Raw genomic sequence first — 16,202 nt, forward strand, 5'->3', positions numbered from 1 at the left:
CACTCACCCCATTTCCGGGGGACAGACCAACGGTACTCCCACCAGATAGATGTGCAGGTACGACAGCTTCTGTCCCTGGCTGGAGTGGGGGGGGGGAGGAACATCCCAGTGGTGTAGGAGCAGACAGGGGAGGGACTCTGGGCATAGGTAGGAGCCCATTGGGTGCTGGTCACCTGGGCTCGGGTGTCAGAGGGAGTATATAAGGTGGGCACCATCTTAGGACAGGGTCTGTCTGTTGAGAGAGGAGCTCTGCCAGAGAGGGCTGACAGGGAGCTGTGGCTCAGTCTGGGCCCAGCTCCAGAGCCAGGCCTGGAGAGGAGGCCTGAAGCAGAGAGAGAGAGAAGTAAGAGGAAGAAGGAACAGAAACACCAGGAAAGGCCCAGAGACGCAGGAAAAGAAGGAACCCTAAGATCCCACGGAATAACGGGTGAAGGGTTGGCAGAACAGGGTGCCGGATCCCAAACTGGTGGAGGCCAATTATCCTTAGCCAGGAACCGGAGGTCGTGGACAAGTTTTGGCGCGACCCCTCGCCATATCTACCAGGAAGGCATACCATATAGGGTCAGGGAAACCGGGAAAGGTTTCACCACTAGAAGGCCCGAGGGAGCTGGACAAAGGTGGATCCCTGGTGGGGACGGCCAGTAGAAAGGAAGAGAGGGGAGCTCAGGACCACGCTCTGGAACTGCCTGGGAGTTGGCCGAGTCCCGCACCTGGTGGACGCAGCACGGCTCGGGTGGTCCTAACTGTGCACAAGGGACCTGATAAAGAACTGTGAGTAAAGCTGTGAAAACTGCAATTGCACGTCTCTGAGCTTCCTTGTCACACCACCACTACCACTGTCATCTTTTCCTGCTTCACCATCTGCCCTGAGGCCATACCCCTCCCGTTGGGGGTTATACCATCCACGCTGCACATCCGTACCACCGGCCTCAGCGGACTGCCCTGCAGCGGCGGCTTCATAGCCGCATTCAACGGGTGGCGTAGTCGGACACTATTGCCATCATACCAATAACGCCACTTAGTTTGACACCCTGGGCACGGACCGGGTCACCGCCACGAGGACTACTACCCCTATCGGATCCGGCTCCGGGTATTCCCCGCGTGCGCAACGCTACACAACATGGCCCAGGGGGCGAGTCATATGTAGTGCCCATCATACTGTATGGAGGACTTTGTGGCGCCCATCATACTGTCTGGAGGACTATGTGGTGCCCATAATACTGTATGGAGGACTATGTGGTGCCCATTATACTGTATGGAGGACTATGCGGTGCCCATAATACAGTATGGAGGACTATATAGAAGTAAAATTACTTTTTAAGGGCTGAAAAGTTGTGAGATATGCTCTTCTATGACCCTGGAAAATATTACGCTTTTTTTTTTTTTTTTAGGAGGGAGGGGGGGGGGCAAATAGAATATCTGCTATGGGTTCCCATGATTTCTGTGTATGCTCCTTGCATGAGCTAAAAAACAATCCTAAATGTCTAGCATGGGGATGTGCAGAGAAGCACGAGCATAACATTTTATGGTAATTTCACTTTGTCTACTACCCATATACATGACTAACTCATGCCTGCCACTACTGTGCTGTGAATGCATGTCATGTTCCTAAATCTGCTTAGCATGTGGTGTGAAAGCTCCAGTCTATCTGACAGAGGGAGCTGTTTACACACGTTATGCCAAAATTACACTGGCAGCTAAACCGAAATATAACTGTCCTCTGAAACAGAGTCAGTTCACGGTGTGGATTCTCAGTGCGAAGGAACAAGAGAAGGTTTGATCCTACAAAAGGCATTTAATGCAGGAACCGACAAAACATCTAGAAGATCATCATCACCATGTGCCACGAATGGACGTGCCACCTTCTGCTGGACTAATCCTTCTGAAAAAAAAACTCCGGAAACATGTCTTTACCCCAAATCTATGAGAAACATTTCTGTAAGTATCTTCCTAAATGAGTAGCGAGCAGGGTTAGGTCTTCTGAGGTCAAAAATAATAAGAGTTCATGTGAAACAAAGGTTGAACATCTTCATTATCTGGTTTATTCTAGTAATAAAATTGTACTTATTTTTCTGACAAATGAAATATAGATGTATAAAATGTATCTAATTGTGATCATATTATTTTACCAGGCACTAAAACAGAGAATAGTTTGGATAAAAAGTGCTGGTAAAGCAGGGAAAAAAAATCAGCATGGAAAACTTTTACAGATTGCTATATTTTAGTCTGTTTTATCTTGTAATATACACTCATTATATCCTGTTACTTATCCCACTTGATATTTTAATTTGAGTTATTATTGTATTGAGAGATGTTTTGACAGTTTTTATGCCACCCACCTACTGATTTGAGATTGTAGAGAAATGTTGGGATTTTTAGAAAATAATTGCACCCATGTGCTTAATTCCTGGCCGAGCACTTTGTACCTGATTTGGTTAATACAGGTGGCACAGAATAGATTGGATATTGGTGCTAATTTACTAAAACTGGCTAGCTTTTAGACAGTGCTGATTTAGGGCAGGTACAGATGAGCATATTTTCGGTCCAAGTGCAATCTGACAAAATATTGGGTCATACTCGGTCCGATGTTAGTCTATGGGGCCATGCACATGTTAAATTTTTTCCTCGGATCGAGCCGAAAAAAAAATCATAGTATGGCCACGGCCCTACTGTCAGTATTTGGTCAGTATTTTTTCTCCGGAGTGGGAGCCAAAACCAGGTGAGGAACAATCAGAGAAAAGGTATAATAGAAACTAGTCACCAATTCTGCATTAATCACGCACTCTCCCACTCCTGAGAAAAAATACTGACCGAATACTGATAATGGAGCCGTGGCCTAATGAAGATTATGATGTGCCAAATTCAATAAGACACGTGTGGCATTTAACGAAAATGGTGCATCTTTCAGCTGCTGTGAACAATTGTAAGGCCACGGCCCCACTATCAGTATTTGGTCAGTATTCGTTCAGTATTATTTCTAAGGAGTGGGAGCCAAAACCAGGAGTGGGTGATAAATGCAGAATTGGTGCACTTGTTTCTATTATACCTTTTCTCCTGAGAAAAAATACTGACCGAATACTGACCAAATACTGATAATGGGGCTGTGGCCTAAGAAATGTTCTCCAGTCGGTGACTGCAGTACATTTGTTTTGTGATTTTGCACCACTTTTGTACAGTAAATTATAATGAAATTGTCAGTGTGAATTTACCTTCAGGGGATTATTTTGTGGACCAAATTTGCTTTTTTTGAGACCTTTTTAAAATGTTGCAAATGGTAAATTAAGTAAAACCAGTCAGTCCAATAAATTCACGAACACTCAATAAGACAAATCCAAACTGACAATACAGTCATGAAAACTACCGCATTTTGCGGATTATAAAACGCACCCCAAATTTTGGGATGGAAAATAGGAAAAAAAACATTTTTAATATAAAATGGTGGTCCACCTTATAATCTGTTTCAGTGGAACCTTACCTGGGGCAGCAGCAGCAGTGGAGCGGGGTCACAGGAGCCAGGGTTGCTGCTTCAGGAGGTTGGCGGCAGCATGAGTGGGGCAATGCTGAGGGCCCCGTCCACTCAGAAGATGCTGGTGGAGGTCCCTTCTCCAGAACATATCCTTGTGGTGGGCTTCAAGAAAACGTCTGCCGGAGGAGGCGCATGCGCAGATTGAGATCTCAGGAGATGAGATCTCGAACGAGATCTTGACTACCAAGATCTCAATCTGTGAATGTGCAGTCTCCGGTGGCCATTTTCCTGAAGCCCACCGCAGGGATATGTATGGGAGAAGGGACCTCCACCAACATCTTCTGAGAGGACGGGCCCGTAGCATTGCCCCACTCCTCCTGAATCAGCGACCCTGGCTCCAATGACGTCTCTCCACCCCCACCGCCTCTCAGATAACATACCTTCGGATTATAAGACACACACCCTTTTTCCTCCTAAATTTAAGGGGAAAAGGTGCATTTTATAATCCAAAAAAAGTGTCAAATTTTAATGAGATGAGAAGAAAAAAAAAGAAACACCCCAAAAGCCACAAAACACTCCAAAAAGGAGAAGCAGCAAAAAAAAAAAAAAAAGAACTTGACCCTCAAATTTTTACCATTTGTTAGTTGACTTACTTTGGTCCACAAAGTTATAACAATTGTGGATCAATGAATCATGATTTAGGACACAGAATCTATTCTACCTTCTTATAAGTCACACCTACTCATAGATCATGTCAAAAATGCCTCTAGAATGTGTCTAAGGTAGGATTCACAATTCAAGTTTTGCAGTCTAAGCACGAACCATCAAAAATTGCAGTACTTTTGTTTTTCATTTTACAATGTTTGTTAAAAAAAAAAACTAAAACAGATATGGAAATCTTGCAGTTTTCACTCTGACCACTGGGGATTTCTTTGACTCTATGCCCTTTCAGGAAGAGTTTTCAGCAGTTTCCTTATCGTCAGAGACCGTATTGCAGTGACGGGTAACACATCTATACTCAGCTGATAAGACAGGATCTATAGACGTTGTCACAGCTCCTCCTGTTTTCACAATGACGTTTGCACACGTTCATTAGATGCTTAAATATAAAAGATAGGGTCGAGATCTGAATAATTGTGGCTATGTACAAGTGTTGTTTCCTGAAACAGGAAGCTAAGAGTCTAAAAAAATCCCAAAGACCAGTATGAAAATTGTAAGATTTCTATTTTTCTATTTAAAACATTGCCAAAATGTTTTTATGAAATACATTTAACACAAAAAAATTATTAAAACAATCTGTCATTTTCTGATGAGAGCTTCCCTTTAAGTCATATTTTATGCACATTTATCCAAGTATATTAGACCCATTACTTTCATGTAAAATGCACTAAAAGATATGCAAATACATTGTGGGCCATAGTAGGTAAACCATTATGTACTTAAGTAGTTACTAATGGAAGAATATGCCCCAGTACTGAAGTGGTTAAAGTCATTTCTTACCAAAGGAATGGATTTATATGTAAGTGGATATAGTATGATATTTATTATTCTTCATTTTTACTCCAATGCTCCTCTGATGGAGGTCCTGGAACTTGAGAATAAAGAATAGTGCTTTTGTGTGAAGAATACACTATCGTCCAGTAATGCTGATAACCAGGCTGTGACATCCCCGAGCCGTGATTGTCTTTTATAATGAAAGAGCGTTTCACACTAGCAAAAGTTGGGTGAGAATGCTGAATCTCTGATATGCAGGCTAAATCCCTATCACGTTGAGGCTTATATTGTGCTATTGTGTTCAAACGTTTTACAAAATAATGTCCTTTTTAGCTCATTTATGTTGACCTAAGTTATTTTCAACAGTGTTGAAATACAAAGTATATATTTGTTTCAGTAAAAGTTAATGTCAAATATGAGTGACCATATTTAGCAGCACTGTCTAAGCAGAGCCCAAATTAGGAGTGGATTAAAGGGAATCTGTGACTCACCAGAAAGTCCCAGCATATTCTGCAGGGATAACCCCTTCCTGTCCTGTGATATACTAATAAGCCATGGCGGGAAGTTAGTTAACGTGAATTATCATACAATTCTAAGGGCCCCCTTATAATCTGCAAACAACTTGTTTCAAATATTGGCATGTTTTTTTATTGCGGAAGTTACTTCAGGACATGTCTCGTAATAATGAAGTGTATTCTCAGTGTCTCTAGGAGCATATTGTCCAACTATCCTGGATCTGGAGGAACATTCCTAAATTTGGTGAGCAGTCCTGCTGTTTCACGAGGTTGGTGGCATGCAGGGTTGGACTGGCCCACCAGAGAACTGGAGAATCCTCTGGTGGGCCCTGGCATCTACTTTAGGAGAGTTCATAGTGCAAACCTTGCAGCTGCTATGGGGCTCTTGAGTGGGGAGAAAGGTGGGCCCTCAGAATCAAACCCTCTGGTGGGCCAAATGTTCTTCAGTCTGACACTGGTGGCATGTCCAAACTTAAACTTTACCTGTGACTTGAAGATGCAGATACAGTTACAGGGGTTGTCCACTATTTATATATTGATATATTACATATATTGATGTCCTGTCTTTTATATAGGTCATCAATATAAGATCGGTGGGGGTGTGACACCCAGCACCAACATCAATCAGCTGTTCCTGGCGATGACCAGATGTGATCAGTTGTGGAGCTGCACTATAAAATGTCCAGGTCCACTCCCATTCACTTGGATAAGGGTGGACGTGCAGCATGTATTCTTAGGATAGCTCATCAATAGAAAAGCAGTTGACAAGTTCAATGGTGAAGCAGGGAGCCATCAGCTTCCTGCTCCACCACTCCACTCAGCCTGAACTGTCTGAGCAATTTATTTTTTATTCAGCGAGTGCTCTACTAGGATGGAGGGGAGGGACATCATACTAGGAGGATTACGCCACATTCAAACATTCAGTATTTGGTCAGTATTTTACATCAGTATGTGTAAACCAAAACCAGGAGTGGAACAATCAAAGGAAAAGTATAATAGAAACACGTCACCACTCCTGGTTTTGGCTTACGAATACTGATGTAAAATACTGACCAAATACTGAACGTATAGTGTGTGTGTAGGGGCACTATGTGCACTATACTGTGTAAGGTGATAATATGTGAAAGGCACTGTGAGGGCATCATACTGTATGGGGGTATCAGTGAGTGTGGAGGTACTTTTTGGGTTCACATGGGTCACTATTTCTTTGTGGGAGCACAAAAAGAACTGTTTGAAGTTTGTGGTGTGACTTAATGGAAAAGAAAAATAGCAATGATACACTTTGCACACTGCAATACTTATCCTTGTTTCCTGTCTTCCAAAGTCGGGAGGTATGCTAAAAACTACACTGAACAACTACAGTGCTGTCGGTCAATCCAAAAGATTAATAAACATGAATATTTAAGAAAGTAAAAGTGAGGGTTTATCCTTCTTAAGAGAACATCCATGTATGCAGAATTATTGAGCAACTATTAGGGTATGTGCACATGTTGAGTATTTGGATGCAAAAATTTCTGCATCTCTTGGCAGGAAAAATACAGCTGCAAAAACACACGTTTTTCCTGCGTTTTCTATGAGTTTTTCTAGCGTTTTTTGGACAGCAATGAGAGCGACAGACATAGTGACAGACATATAATTGCACAACCCCCCGACATAATAAAATTGCACCCTTTGAACCTTATTGGACAGCTTTTTATGATTAAATAAATAAATCCAACTACTTTGGATTCCCTAGACTATAATGCACCTGCGTGGAAATATTTTTTTTATAAAATGGTGAACCAAGTGTGGGGGAGTGTTTATTAAATAAAGATTTTTTGTGTGCATTTTTTCTTTTTACTTACCGGGTTAGTAAATAGGGGTGTCTGATAGACTCCTTTCCATTGCTAACACCAGTGCTTGATGGCAGCTGTGATTTTGCACAATTTACAGCTGACATCAACCCCAAGCACCATTACCCCAATTGCCACCGCACCAGAGCAATCAGGAAGAGCCAAGGCGTAGCGCCAGAATTGGTGCATCTAATGTGATGTGCCACTTCTGGAGCACCTGAGGGCTGCTATTTTCAGACTGGGAAGGGCCCAATAACTGTGGACCTTCCCAGTCTGGTAATATAGGTCCACACCTGTCGGCTATACCTTTGCTGGCTACAAAAATTGAAGAGGACGAAACATCGCTTTTTTCATTTATGTATTTAATCATAAAAAGCTGCCCAATAAGTTCCACAGGGTGCATTTTTATTTTACGTCGGGAGGTTGTGCAATTATATGTTTATATGTCAGTCGCTCTGTCTATATGTTTATCTGTCTATATATGTATTTCTGCCTATATACAGTATGTCTGTCTATCTATATCCATTATATATCTCTATTTATTATCTATCTCTTTAGATCTGACAGAAAAAATAGACTCTCTTCTCCAATGATTAATGTGGAAATCCTTTATTGGTACATGAATTCATAAGGATATACATATTAAAACCATTTAAAAGAGAAAATATGGGAATGCATAGGATGCAAAAAAACAGACCAATGGCACTTTATAGGAACATTGTTGACAATGGTAACTAAAATTTACAACAAAATGCCATCCATATATACAGTACCTGAACACCTCTGAATCAAACCAACGCATTGGTTGTAAATATAAGATGGAAAAGTATATACACACAGAATCTAAATAACATTTAAATAATGGATAGTAGTGTGAGGCATAGAGTAAATAGATATACCAGGTATGTATAAAAACAAAAGAAAGTAAACTCGGTATGTGCAAATAATGTTCCAAGGTATGAGTCTCAAAATAAGGGAAAGCTAAGCCAATGCAAACTAATGAGCAGACCAAGGTGCAAAATCAAATAGCAACCACATATAACCATAACATGTTTAGTACACTTGTAAACAATGCAGGAGAATAGTTACCATATGATTGTGCCCCAGGGGACATTTGATACTCATATTGACTCTGAGACCAAATAGGTTATTTTCATACAGAAAAATAAAAACCATAAGACATCTCCAAAGAGGGAGCATATCACCCTCACATTGAACATATGTGGCTAATTATAGATGGGGAAGTGAAAAAGAACTAACATTTAACCTCCATTGAAGTAGGGGCCTCCTGAATTGAACATGTAATGACCACAGGAGATTTGTTCTGAGAAAAAGACAGCAAGACTGAGACTTGTTTAAGCCGAGGCAGTGAAGTACGCTTCCCAGGCATAAGCTTCCTTTGATCAAAGCACGGCTCCCCAGACCTTTTCTTCTTCTTTTCTTTCATTATTAAGCCCTTTACCGTCAGCCAAGCAGTGGAGACTCCAATACTGTTATGGAACATTGTCCCACATAAAAATCATGGTGTTATTGAAAGATGCAGACTTTTTCCTGTACTGCTGCTTGAAGAAAGTGTCTTCTGAAAACTGCTGCTTGAAGAAAGTGTCTTCTGAAAACTGGCAGTAGGTTTGGGAGTTGATTTTGAGCCCATCCAAGCAGCTCATCTTTAATAATACTAGCCCACAGCAGTACCCCACCTCCATCTTCCTGGCTGGGTGTGTGGACTTGTGCTATGGTGGCGCTACGCCCTTACAGGCCGCATGATGCCGGTGACTTCGCCTGGCCAGGACCAGATGTTGAAAAATTCAATGAGGGAGACCACCAATCAACAATAAACAGTTTTTACTGAACAGTAACTTGGCGGGAACTATGTACAGTAGATAGCAGGTGCATAACTTCACAAACGTTTTTTTCACAACGTGTTGCATCTTCACACACATTTTCTGCTTTCCTTTTCTAGGCTCATTTGTCTCTGCCTCAGCTAGCATCTCTACCTTCACCACCACCCAGCACAGTACTTCGGGAGTCTCTCCAGTCCCCAATAATGGTACTACAGTCCAGTAAGCGAGAGTCCTGTACTTCAGCCCGTAGTCCGTGTCCTTATTTTCCCTTTAGGAGAGCAAGATTGCCACTATGGCCTTTACTTAGCTTCTCTGCTTCTGACGCCTTTGAACTCCTGCCCGGGGCACTCTCTTCGCCTCACATTCCCTGTTCCATCCTAGCCCGTTACCTCTCTGAGTTGCAAGCTAGGGGGCCTCACACCTTGGCGTCCTGTGTCTCCAGTGCATCACTTTGTATTTCTGTTTCTTTTCTTCGTCCCTAACCCGAATTTCTCTATCCACTGCTTCGGTCTCCACTCAGGTAAGGGACACCCACGTCTCTGCTGACTTGTCAGACCTTAGGTCTGCTTTCTATGTAGGCTGAGCCCTATCTGACTTCCTAAGAGGAAACTGTCTCTGTCCCTTCACTTTAGTCCCCCCCCCCACTCTGGGCTAGTCCCATCTATTAACTCTAACTGTCCCTACTGTCAGTTAAACTACTACATTGTCACTAATGACGCATGTCACAATACACATGACACCAATACGCGTGCCTTCAATGGGGAACATGGGCTGTATGTCCATCTCCTTACAGTTCTGTGATCACATACCAATATCTTAGCTATTTCAAGAGTGCTGAATCCATCTGTAAGACTTTTTAGAGTCAGTTAAATCTCTTTTTTTTGCCCCTTTTTGCATAAAAATAATATGGCCAAAATACTTGTCTAGTAATTGTGCACACAGTGCATAGTGCCTGTAAGAAATGGAGACGTCATACGACCAAGTGTATGAGAATATCAGTTCTGATTTGTTTCTGCCTGTAAAAGGTATGATTGCTGTAACATACCTGGCGGCGTACTTGCATAGTGCACCATCTCCCACTATGCAAGATCGCAATCTTAACCTTCAGTCCAGTTTGTAAGCCGTGCTCCTGTTCATACTGTGTGCATGCTCTGACTGCTTAGGGCGGCAGCCTAATGCGTCCCCAGCCTATTGCTGTGAGTACTGGATATTTAAACCCACTCCACCCTGTAGGAGATGCCTGAGCAACTCTTACCTTCAGAGGGCTCCTTGCCTCTGATGTGCCAGGTCCCGTTCCGTTTCTTGCCTGTCCGCCAACCTGGGGGCTGTATTTCCAGGCCTGTCTGAACTATCTCTTAGCCTGTTTGTCCGCCTCTCTGGGGGCCGTATACCCAGACTCGCTCCTTTATCTTGTTGCATGGTCAGTTCCTGTCTGTACACTCTTCTAGCCTGTTTGTCTCTGTGTCCGTACCTTCCCTTTTCCTGCAGTCTCTGAACCTGCACCTAACTCCTACTCATTGTCTCTGTACTTCTGTTTTGAGTTAGAGTTCACTCGCTACTTCATTGCAAGTACCTTGTGTGTATCTGGTTCTGCTTGTCTCTTCCAGTCTGTTCAGTGTGAACAGAGCCATGTCCTCTCTGCTCAGCCTTGTCCTCCGCACCTGCGGTTTCGCTCTGCTCGGCCTTGTCCACCGCACCTGCGGTTTCGCTCTGCTCAGCCTTGTCCACCGCACCTGCGGTTTCGCTCTGCTCAGCCTTGTCCACCGCACCTGCGGTTTCGCTCTGCTCAGCCTTGTCCACCGCACCTGCGGTTTCGCTCTGCTCAGCATTGTCCACCGCACCTGCGGTTTTGCTCTGCTCAGCCTTGTCCACTGCACCTGCGGTTTCGCTCTGCTCAGCCTTGTCCATCGCACCTGCGGTTTCTCTCTGCTCAGCCTTGTCCACCGCACCAGAGGTTTCGCTCTGCTCAGCCTTGTCCACCGTCCACCGCACCTGCGGTTTCGCTCTGCTCAGCCTTGTCCACCGCACCAGAGGTTTCGCTCTGCTCAGCCTTGTCCACCGCACCTGCGGTTTCGCTCTGCTCAGCCTTGTCCACAGCACCTGCGGTTTCACTCTGCTCATCCCTGTCCACCGCACCTGCGGTTTCGCTCTGCTCAGCCTTGTCCACCGCACCTGTGGTTTCGCTCTGCTCAGCCTTGTCCACTGCACCTGCAGTTTCTCTTTACTCTGCTTGACTACCGCATCTGCGGTTCTGAACCCGTCTCCCAGTCTTTACTGGACCCTATCCAGCCTGCGCTCCAACCTGCTATTTCCTCCCTGTCTGCATACCAGCCGTGCTTGCCAGTGCCCACCTGTCTGCATACCAGCCGTGCTTGCCAGTGCCCACCTGTCTGCATACCAGCCGTGCTTGCCAGTGCCCACCTGTCTGCATACCAGCCGTGCTTGCCAATACCCACCTGCCTGTATGCCAGTCTAACCTGCCTGTTCCTGTATTCCCCAGTGTGGGTCAACAACTGTGACCGGGGTCTGACCTGGAGTCCGCACCTGGTCCCTCTGCTCGGTTCCTCCTTGGTCCACGGAGTCGACTAAGCGTCCGTGCGACCTTGGTCGGATCGGGTTGATACTTAGTTACGCCCCTCAGGCACTCCTCGGTTCATGGTACAGTGGGATCACTAATCACGCACATGCCAGTCAGCCCAGGCGTGTGCATAACAATTGCTCATTGGTGAATTTCTATGTCATCTCGGGGAAAGTAGAAGACTAGATTCATGCATTGTTTTTTTGCTTTTATTATTGCAGATTATTTGACTACATTTATTTACAGAAATGTAGTTACCCAAGGATATAAAATTAAATTCACAATTTTTTTTTTCCATGCAGTTTTGAACCTGGTGACAAAAATCCTCAATATACTTTTTTCTAGTTTTTTATTTATTTTATAGTTTTTAAGGTTGAAGGTAGACATAAGTCTATCGAGTTCAACCTTTACCTTGTCATGTTAATATCTTTAGATGAAGAAACAGATAAATCTAGGAAGCTGATATAGAAAACCCCTCTAATGTTAGACAAGTTAATTGATACAGTATGTCTATAGACCACTGATAAAGAAATATTTACCCTAGAGGCATATGTTAAATCTTCTGGGCCACAGTTCAGTTTAAGCATTTACAGGTATTTGCATTGGTGGTCAGGGCTCTGTACGTGCACACTTGCCCAAAGCTCCATATGCAAGATTGGCATCAGCACCCTGCAAGATAGAGCTGCTCCCTTAAAGGGGTTGCCAAGTCCAAATCGATAAGTCTGCAGTTGCTCTGAGTGACTGCAGACTTATGAATACCCTCAGCACACGCACTGTGCGCTGTGAGAACTTGCCGTTTTCAGACCCGGGACCGGAGGGTATGTATGAGTTATACATACCCCAGGCCAGTGGGCGCTGCCTTGCCTCCATACACTTGTATGGAGCGAGGCCGCACCATGTCTAGTGATGCAGCCAGTCAGTGGTCGTGGTCGACTAGAGGGCATGGCCATCTTCTTGTAGTGGCTGCGAAGGATACTGCACATCCGCTTTCTATTGATGAGAATTGGAGGTGGATGTGCAGTGACAAGTCCCGGCCACTACAAGTAGAAGGCCAGCTCCACAATATGTAGCGACTACTTGCATATAGGATATTAATCCAAAAAACAAGAAAATGAGTATATCAGATCATAAAATGTAACTTTTATTAAATAAAGTCACAATACTTAAAACTAGATAAAAAGCACACTAGTAACTTCATAGGATGGGTATCGTCAGAAAATGGTATTAAATCACATATTACCATACAGATGGATCACAAGGCACTAACAACAAAGTTGTGGTATATAATGGTGTACATCAGACACGGTAGCTATAACATACCAAACAAATAAATAAAGTTGCACAGCAATCTTATAGCATGAAATTGGTGTTAATAGCTCGTAACCATGATTGAGAAAGAATCTAATCTACATGTGATCGCATATATACAAATTATGCATAAAGTTTGCCGTAGTGTCCATTACCTGATGGAACAATGAAGTGAATAAACAGGACGACCCGCCGCTCCGACGCGCGTTTCGTTGACCTTCGTCAGGGAGCGCGATGTTGGATGTGTGATGTGAGGTATATATAGGGGTTGCTGATCATTATAATAGCATTTGCTGCTGTTTCATCCATGGCCGCCGGCCGGAAGTCAGATGGTATTTGGCACTTAGAGTTTGCATCACTCCATGTCAGTATACATTTAGATTTAATATTTCAAATATGCATCACTTTATGTCAGTACACAATTGGACTCAATATCTCAAGCAACTTTTCATGTTGTTTGCTTATTTGTTAAATACAACTTAGCATTATTTTTGATTCACATTGTTTATCATTCATTATTTATTATTTATTTATTATTTTTTGCATATATTTATTTACTTCATTATAATTTTTTCTTATATTTTTTTCTTGTTTTTGTTAATTTTTTTTTTCATACATGATTTTTGAATATAACATGGAATTCTTAATACATTCATTTGTAATATTTAGTTAATATAAAATAACCTTCGTTATTAAAACTGTTCTAATTCTGTATATTTATAATAATACTTATCTATTCTGATACACTCCGTTTGGCACTGACCTCCATACACATTCCCTGTAGTGCAGATGGGTGCCCGCATGCGAGATAGACTGACTTCCAGGCCCTTCCCGACATGGGCAATGTGACCGCTGGCGTTTGCGTTGCTAAGCAACCCAGCGCTTGCGGGTCACGGCACCATGAACGGAAGTCCGCCTTCACAGGAAGTCGTCATCTGGCATGCGCGTCAAATACCATCTGACTTCCGGCCGGTGGCCATGGATGAAACAGCTGCAAATCTATATATATAATCATCTTATCCCGTCTGTCTGTCGGTCTGTCTGTCCTGGAAATCCCGCGTCGCTCATTGGTCCGGCAGCGGCCAATCAGCGCCGCGGGATTTCTGAAAAAAGATGGCGGCCGTTAGCGGCTCATCTGCGGGACGGAGCTCCCGCCCGGTACCAGCAGAAGGACCTCAACCGCCGGACCCATCTATGGGACGGAGATGCAGCCGGGAGATGACCGGCGCGACCACTCAGCACAGCGGTGTTTAAATGTGGAGCCAAGATCCGTGATTGGTCGCGGCCGATATTTAAATGTGGCGCCCAATCAGCACAGTAGTGTTTAACTTTTGTGGCAAGATCAGTGATTGGTCACGGGCCAAGACCGCGACCAATCAACGATTTGTGCGGCACATTTAAATAACGGCCGCGACCAATTGGATGTCAGCGCCGCTCCACGGTCCTCTCTTCACACCCTAGCCGCATGGATGTCAGCGCCGCTGCCTGTGCGGATACTTCCGCTGCGAGAACCAGGGACATGAGCGGGCGCTCGCAGCAGAAGTATCCCGACCTGCAGCACCGCTCCCCGGTCCTCCCTTGACACGCTAGCCGCTGATGTCCCCACAGTATCCGCATTGTGTTACAAAGGTCCGGACATTTGTGTTAAAAATCGCTGATTGGTCGCTGGCGCTGCCCGCGACCAATCACCGATTTGGCCGCCACATTTAAATATCGGCCGCGACCAATCAGCACAGCGGTGTTTAAATGTGGCGCCAAGATCGGTGATTGGTCGCGGCCGATATTTAAATGTGGCGGCCAAATCGGTGATTGGTCGCGGGCAGTGCCTGCGACCAATCAGCGATTTTTAACACAAATGTCCGGACCTTTGTAACACCATGCGGGTACTGTGGGGACATCAGTGGCTAGCGTGTCAAGGGCGGACCGGGGAGCGCTCTGCGGGTCGGGATACTTCTGCTGCGAGCGCCCGCTCATGTCCCGGGTTCTCGCAGCGGAAGTATCCGCACAGGCAGCGGTGCTGACATCCATGCGGAAGGGAGGACTGGGGAGCGGCGCTGACATCCATGCGGCTAGGGTGTGAACGGAGGACTGGGGAGCGGCGCTGCGGGTCCGAATACTTCTGCTGCCAGCGCCCGCTCATGTCCCGGCTTCTCGGAGCGGAAGTATCCGCACAGGCAGCTCCGCTGACATCCATGCGGAAGGGAGGACCGGGGAGCGGCACTGCGGGTCCGGATACTTCTGCTGCTAGCGCCCGCTCATGTGCCGGCTTCTCGGAGCGGAAGTATCCACACAGGCAGCGCAGCTGACATCCATGAGGAAGGGAGGACCGGGGAGTGGCGCTGACATCCATGCGGCTAGGGTGTGAAGGGAGGACTGGGGAGCGGCGCTGCGGGACCGGATACTTCTGCTGCGAGCAGTCGCTCATGTCCCGGCTTTTCGGAGCGGAAGTAGCCGCACAGGCAGCCGCTCCCCGGTCCTCACCAATACGATACGCTGATTGGTCGCGCCCTCCTGACGCGACCAATCAGAGATTTTAACGCTAAATTCAAACACACTGTCCGCTGCTTAGTAACACGGCGCGCGAGATTTAAAACCCGCTTCTATGATTGGTCGCGGACGCCGCCCGCGACCAATCACAGATTTTTGCGCCAAATTTAAACACGCTCTCCGGCCAATTACCGCAACATTTCAAATATCTACGCCACCTTCGGGAGATAGCACGGCTAACTCCGCCCATGTGGTCATGTGACTCACAAAATGCTCATAACGCACTGAGCAGGTTTTCTCAGTCACACTGTGCGAGGGACTTCAGTCAGACTGTGCGAGGGACTTCAGTCACACTGTGCGAGGGACTTCTATCACACTGTGCGAGGGACTTCACTCACACTGTGCGAGGGACTTCAGTCACACTGTGCGAGGGACTTCTGTCAGGTTTACTGAACACGTTCTGCCAGTGACAGCGCGCTGAAGAGATACTTCTTTACGTTTCCTGTTTTATAATGGCTCGTAAGCAAAAATACGCCACGGAGGAAGACAGAAAAGCAGCAGAAGCAGCAAGAAAACAACAACGTCGAAAGCAACAGACACCACAACATACTGCCACCAGACAAGCCCAGGATGCGGAATCTCACAAAAAACGCGGGGAATAGGAGACACCGCAACACACTG

General features: G+C 45.2%; 1 protein-coding gene across 2 annotated transcripts in view; it reads left to right on the plus strand.

Moving 5' to 3' along the window:
- Positions 1-1,568: 1,568 nt before the first annotated feature.
- Positions 1,569-16,202, plus strand: part of LOC141172296 (galactoside alpha-(1,2)-fucosyltransferase 2-like) — a 243,557-nt gene continuing 228,923 nt past the window's right edge. The window contains exon 1 of one of the 2 annotated variants that reach the window (XM_073656337.1): positions 1,569-1,938. The gene's annotated coding sequence lies outside the window, so the exon portion shown is untranslated. The remainder of the gene's footprint in view (positions 1,939-16,202) is intronic. The other variant, XM_073656332.1, reaches the window with a different exon arrangement.

This window comes from Phyllobates terribilis, unplaced genomic scaffold (assembly GCF_046119375.1).
Source record: "Phyllobates terribilis strain yellow unplaced genomic scaffold, ASM4611937v1 Scaffold_12__6_contigs__length_324123572, whole genome shotgun sequence".
NCBI classification, from domain to species: Eukaryota; Metazoa; Chordata; class Amphibia; order Anura; family Dendrobatidae; genus Phyllobates; species Phyllobates terribilis.